This window comes from Micromys minutus, assembly GCF_963924665.1.
Source record: "Micromys minutus genome assembly, chromosome: 4".
NCBI lineage: Eukaryota > Metazoa > Chordata > Mammalia > Rodentia > Muridae > Micromys > Micromys minutus.
The window spans coordinates 18,822,524-18,829,442 of NC_137973.1; the positions used below are offsets into that span (position 1 = coordinate 18,822,524).

Here is a 6,919-nt window from a genome sequence, read left to right on the forward strand (position 1 = left end):
GTCATTTCTGTTCTGTTTATTTAATATGTTAAGTTTCTTCCAAGGGTCTGCCAGATCTGCAATGATTAAATAGCCTGCATCACATGTTCCTTTTGCCCAGGAACATCTCCGTTGTCATCACACACACACACACACACACACACACACACACACACACACACAGGTAGCCACTTCTAGATGGACAACTGAAAACTCGATTCTTACTCTGGAGTCAACCCACATTCACAGATTAGAGGACGTGATCTCCACCATTGCTGACAGAACATGAGAACCGATAATAAGAGGAAGACAAAAACAAACATTCAAAAATGGCCAAGACCTTCCTGAAAAGGACCCAGGGCCTTTTAATGATGAGAAAGTTTGGCAAACAGGTGGCCCTGTGTGACGCCAGTTTGTCAGAAGGTGCTAGCCTGAGAGTTGCCTTCAGCCAATTCTCTTCAACTTCCACTCTCTTCTCCCACACAGTAGGACAATAACCCATCATTCCTGACCCCAGACACCCATGAGATATATAGGTTAAAATACAGTGTTTGCCTTCTGGTTGCAATATAAATGTATTTATCTATTTCAATCTTCATAATTAAAATAAGTGAGTGTGAAGTCTGGGTTTCTGAGCACATAGAGGTGCTATTTTAAAGACGTTTTTCACAACTATATTTATGGTATAGCTTTCAAATATCCTCCATTAATGAAGAAATGCTTTTATGGTTGCTTTAGCAAAACAGACAAGTGGCATGGTAGTATTTATTATCAGACATGCTTTTCTTTGAAATATCACCATCACTGACAAAAGTATCCAAATCAATAAATAGAATGAAAATTATCTTAACAGGATTAAAGAAGAGTCAATTTCTCATCATTACAATTAAATGCTGCATCTGTGTAACATTCCCTTAAATAGTTTCAATTATTTAAGAAAATTTATTTAGATAAATGTGATAGATTGATCAATAGGATCCATTTAAAATTGAAACTAAAGGACCAGGTATATAGACCAGTGATAGTTCACTTCCCAGGCACATAAAAGGTCATCTGAGGTCAGGGAGGAATTTGAAAAGAACTAAAAGAAACGGCAGTAACAATCAGAGCACACCCTTATGACTCAGGAAGCAGAGGCAGAGGAATCACAAGTTTGAGACTAACCTGTGCTACAGCAGTGAAATCATCTTACAAATTCCATAATTAAAATTTTAAACTAGGCTGCCTGACTCACCTGTTCAGCCTTGTCTGTCCTCGGTGGGAGAGGATGAGGACAGTCCTTCAGTGACCTGATGTGTCAGGGTGGGTTGGTAGCCAGTAGGAGTCTCCCCATTCTCAGAGGAGGGTGGGGGAGAGTCTGCGTGAGGGGTAGGGACTGGGAGGAGAAACAAAGAAATGGGGAAAAATCAGAAGTTTGTGTATACGCTCCGCATGGCTCAAAGTACTGATTGGAGACTACTGTGATAGGCCTTCCATCCAGGAACTCTGGCCACTAGCAGCATCCTTTCACTTGTTGGGAAGTAGATGTTAGGCTGCTTAGGAAATAGTGGAAGTCAAATAATTGACACTGGGCATAGGCCAAATTATACTACAGGAGATGGCCTGTTATTACTGTAAGAATTGCATCATAAAGACACAATGTGGAAAAAGTCTGTGCACTGTGTTGCTAATGTGTGTCTATAGCACACATAATGGTCAGCCCCAATCACTTTAGTTCTAAGTCACAGATTTAAAAAAAAAAAAAAAAAGAAAGACTGTTTCTCAAAATGGGTAAATCATTTTCCTTTCAAAGGCTAGCAAAATATACAAACTTGCTAATGAAACCCATACATTCTCTCTACTCAATTCTGGACAGAACTGGAATTGAGCAAGGATGGAAACAATCTTCTGTTCATATTCTAAATGCAGATATGTACTGAGGGCAGACTGAGTTAAGTATCAGACTTTCTCAAAGCCACACCAGGAAAAAATAATACCATAAAGCTAGGATAATAAACATGTTAGCGAAATTATGGTCCGAATGTGGGATTTTCACAAACAATCAATTATCCCTCATCTGGCACCTCTAGTATGGTACCTTTAACTTTTAACATTTAAATCAGAGGTCCCACTTGGGTTGTCCTTTATAAAGATGCAGAATTAGTTCTGGCTACACACAGCACTTTGGCTTGTTTTTTAATCTATTTTTCCCCCTTGGTTGTTATAATGGTTGTAACAATGTTTCCAGAATTATTTCCTTAGGAGCAGAACTGTATAGGGCAACATTTGATTCTTCTATTATTATGTGCTTTAGCTTTTGCATTTTCTGGTTGCTGAATATGGGTTCCTCAATGTTTTAAAGGGCTCTGTAGTAGCAGCAGAGTCTAATTTTGGCTATGGACCTAAAACGAGGGACTCTAGATATTTGCTAAGAAATGGTCTGTTCACTTGATTCATTTTCTAGTTATTTAGTTTTGTTTTTGTAAATGTGTGTTTTTCTGCTTGAAAAAAGTGTACAAAGTGTAGAGATGCCCAGAAAATGGTAGCATATCCCCTGAACTGGACTATCAGGCAGTTATGAGCTGCTTGGGTGGGTCCTGAGCTGATCCTAGCTTCCCTGCAGAAACTTAACTGCGCTTAGCTGCTAAGCCATGTCTCCAAATTCTTCAGTGTTGCCTTGGCAATAACCTTTTGATATTATATCTTCAATTTCACACAATTTACTCAAAAATTTCTAAGTTTTAATTAATATATACTAGCACAGAGAAAAATATACTTAGGCATTATGTGAAGGAAGTCTAGCAGCAACTATAGAGTTGCCCAAACAATAATTTCAAAATAGAAAGATTTTTGGACTCTTTGCTTCCACAATAAGACAAAAACACAAATATTAGCAACGTCCACGAAAGATTCCTCTATGGCACTGCTTTGCTCTGAGTCAATAAAAGTTACACAGTTCTGTTCCCACATGTTTGTAGTAAACATCATTTATCATAATCTCACCAACTGACATCTTCCACAAAACAATTACAATGTGTCACTTCTATTCAATTTATTTGAAAGAAATTCATTCTTTAAGAAGGCAAAGGGGGTCTGCACCTAGAGCTGACCCTTTGCTGGAGCTCTCTAACACACAAACCACTAAGAGAAAGCTGAACTCCCAGAAATACTGACACATCTGAGAGCACAAGTGAGATCACCACTTCTGCTCACATTCCTGGCCCAAGAGGATGCCACAGGAAGCTCTCAGGACACAGCAAGGGAATAGCAGTCGGAGACAGACCTCTTCCTGTTTGTGCCTGCACCTGGAGCTGACCCCCCCACAGCTCTATTTACTCAGATCATGCTGGGAGAGAACTGGTCCCTCAGTAGTGCTGACACATAGCTTACAGGAAGGCCAAGCCACTGTCAGAATCAGCAATACCATCTAACACCAGAGATAAACAGATGCTGAGAGTTAAGTCTAAGAACCTAAGCAACAGAAACCAAGGCCACTTGGCACCATCAGTACCCAGTTCCCCCTTCACAGCAAGTCCTGGACACTACAATATATCAGAAAAGCAAGCTTCTGATTTAAAACCACAACTTGTGATGTTGTTAGAGAACTTTAAGAAAGTCTTAAACAACTCCTTAAAGAAATACAGGTCAACATAGGTAAGCAGGCATAAACCCTTAAAAAAGAATCACAAAAATCAACCAAACAGGTGAAGGAAGAGAACAAAACCATCCTGGATCTAAAATATAGAAATAGGAACAATAAAGACATCACAAAGGGAAACAACTCTGAAGATAGAAAACCTAGGAAAGAGATCAAGAGTCATACATGCAAGCATCACCAACAGAATACATGAGATGGAAGAGAGATTCTCAGGGGCAGAAGATACCATGGAAAACATTGACACAACAGTCAAAGAAAATTCAAAATGCAAAAAGCTCAAAACCCAAAACATCCAGGATATCCAGGACACAATAAGAAGATCAAACCCGAGGATAAAAGGTATAGAAGAGAGCAAAAATTCCCAATTTAAAGGGCCAGTAAATATCCTCAACAAAATTATAGAAGAAAACTTCTCTAACCTAATAAAAGAGATGCCCATAAACATACAGGAAGCTTACAGAACTTCAAATTAATTGGACTATAAAAATAATTCCTCTCATCACATAGTAGGCAAAATGCCAAATGCACACACACACAAAAGAAAGAATATTAAAAGCAGTAAGGAAAAAGGTCAAGTAACATATAAAGGCAGACCCATCAGAATCACACCAAGCTTCTCAACAGAGACTATAAAAGCTAAAAGATACTGGTCAGATGTCATATAGATCCTAAGAGAACACAATTGCCAGCCCAGGCAACTTTATTCAGCAAAACTCTCAATTATCATACATGGAAAAACATACTACTCAAATATAATTTGGTCAAGGGAGAAATAAAGAAATCAAAGACATTTTAGAATTTAATGAAACTGAAGGTATAACATACTAAAACTTATGAGATACAAAGTAAGCAGTGTTAAAAGGAAAACCCATAGCTCTGAGTGTCTCCAACCGAAAACTATATCCAGCCCAAATACTTCCAGCAAACCCAAAAAACATCACTGATGCCAGGAAGTGCATGCTAACACTAACCTGATATAGCTGTCTTCTAAGAGCCTATGCAAGATCATGACAACTACAAAGGTAGATGCTCACAACCAACCATTGTACTGAGAACATAGTTCCCCAATGGAGGAGTTAAAGAAGGTATTTAAGGAGTTGAGTAGGGTTTGTAACCCCATATGAACAACAATACCATTCAAGCAGAGCTCCCATCGACTAAAACACTATCCAAAGTGTATACATGGAGGGACCCATGGTTCCAGCTGTATATGTAGCAGAGGATGGCCTTGTTGGGAATCTGTGAGAGAAGAAGCCTTGGTCCTGTCAAGGCCCAATACCCCAGTGTAGGGCAATGTCTGGGCAGGGAGATGGGAGGTGGTGGGTAGGGGAGCACCCTCAAAGAAGCAGGGGGAGGGCAGATGAGATAGGGGGTTTCTGGAGGGAAAACCAGGAAAGGGAATAACATTTAAAATGTAAATAAAATATATCCAACTTTAAAAAAGGAAAAAAGGCAAATAGATTACATGATAAAATAATAGAGTACTATTTGTACTAACATATATATTCTAAAAATATTAACTTACACATTATTTCTTTTATTTTGTGTATGGTTTATGTGAGTGTGAGATTTGTGAGATGTATACATTTTTATTGGCATATGCTCATACTAATTTATCACAAAAAATTAACTGTGGACAACAAAATCTATTTTATTCAAGTCTGGTCAATGCAGTGGTCTTCTTTGATGTCAGCGTTTGCTGCCAGGAAGTTGGTCGCATGAAGATTGAACTCTTTGCAGACATGGTGTTTAACACAGCAGAGAACTTCAGGCAATTCTGCACAGGAGAGTTCAGAAAAGGTGGTGTTATGATAGGATACAAAGGAATCACTTTCCACAAGGTCATAAGGGGTTTCATGACTCAGGGTGGATATTTTGTTAATGGTGATAGTACTGGAGTTCCAATATTTACTGGTGTCCATTTGCAGATGAAAAATTTAAACTTAGACACTCGGCTCCAGGTCTGTTTCTCATGGCAAAGAGTGGTCCAGATACAAATGGCTGCCAGTTCTTTATCATGTGTCCTAAGTGTGATTGTCTTGATAGAAAGCATGTCGACTTTGGAAAACTCATTGATGGAATTCTAGTGATGAGGAAGATTGAGAATGTTCCCACAGGCCCCAACAATAAGCCCAAACTGCCAGTGGTCAGCGGTGAGCTCAACAACACAGACTGGATTTGGTCCAAAGAACTATATCTAAACAGGTTTACTTCCCCTGTAACCTAGTAACCTTTCCCAATACCTCTATTGGGTGGTGGACTGACCAGAAGTAATGTTGAAGTGTTTAAGAACCCTCATTAAAAGTAGGTTTTGAAAATCCAATGCCTATACAAGTGATCCTCAGCCTCTGCAGTGGCTGCAATGGCCCCTCACTGTTGGGTCCCTAAGTGTTAGGTCCAGCTCATGAAAGTTAGGGTTGAAGTACTAAATTGGAGCCCAAGTCTAGAGCTTACTGTATAATATGGCAGTCACTAGAACTACATGTGACTCTTGAGATTTAATTAAAGTTAAATAAAGGGGAAAACTTAGAAAGCTCAGCATATGTAAAAAAAAAAAAAAAAAAAAAAAAAAAAAAAAAAAAAAGAACTCTGATTACTTTTAAATATTGACCTTTAGCTTTGTTAAATTTATTGATGACCTTCAGTGGTCTGTATTTGTTTTGAAAAATGAATATTTTTCGTTTAGTAATGGTACTTTTTTCTATCCTAAACCTCCTGTCTTTCATTCCATTACTTTGTATTTTGGCATAGTATGATGGTTACAGAAGATTTCTTATTTCTTTTTCTTATTTCAAGACTCAAACTTTATCATTAAATGTGATCTTTCTTGAGAGTTTTCTTGTAAACACTCTGCATAAGATTAAAAATTTCCGTTAGGATTTTTAGATCATTGAGAGTTTTGTGACGAATAAGCATTAAACTCTTTTCCAAATCTATTGAAGTGATCAAATAAATTCTCTCACTTTCCTCTTTAGTAGGTGACTTGCATTCAAAAGGCTTAAAACACAGTCTCCCTTGTACATCTGAAACAAAGTCACACTTAATCATTATTTAAGCCATGTGATCTGGTGGTTTCCTGCTGAGATTTTCCACTTGATGTTTTCTATATTAGTATATACTCATTGCACATAGTGATGGATTCCAAGACATCTTCAGTTGTGTCATGGTTTTTGGCATTCTTTACTCTTTCAAGTAACTCCTAAGCTACTGTTGCCTGGAGTTCATTCCTTGCTCTAACCAGACTCGATTTTTACTTCCCTACAATTATTTCCATATATTATCTATGGCAATATTGTACATATT

At 38.1% G+C, this 6,919-nt stretch overlaps 1 pseudogene across 1 annotated transcript; it reads left to right on the top strand.

Moving 5' to 3' along the window:
* The first annotated feature begins 5,193 nt into the window (after nt 1-5,193).
* LOC308419623 (peptidyl-prolyl cis-trans isomerase H-like) lies at nt 5,194-5,843 on the top strand (annotated as a pseudogene). The gene has a single exon. The product of its transcript is annotated as a peptidyl-prolyl cis-trans isomerase H-like (transcript).
* The last annotated feature ends 1,076 nt before the right edge of the window (nt 5,844-6,919 follow it).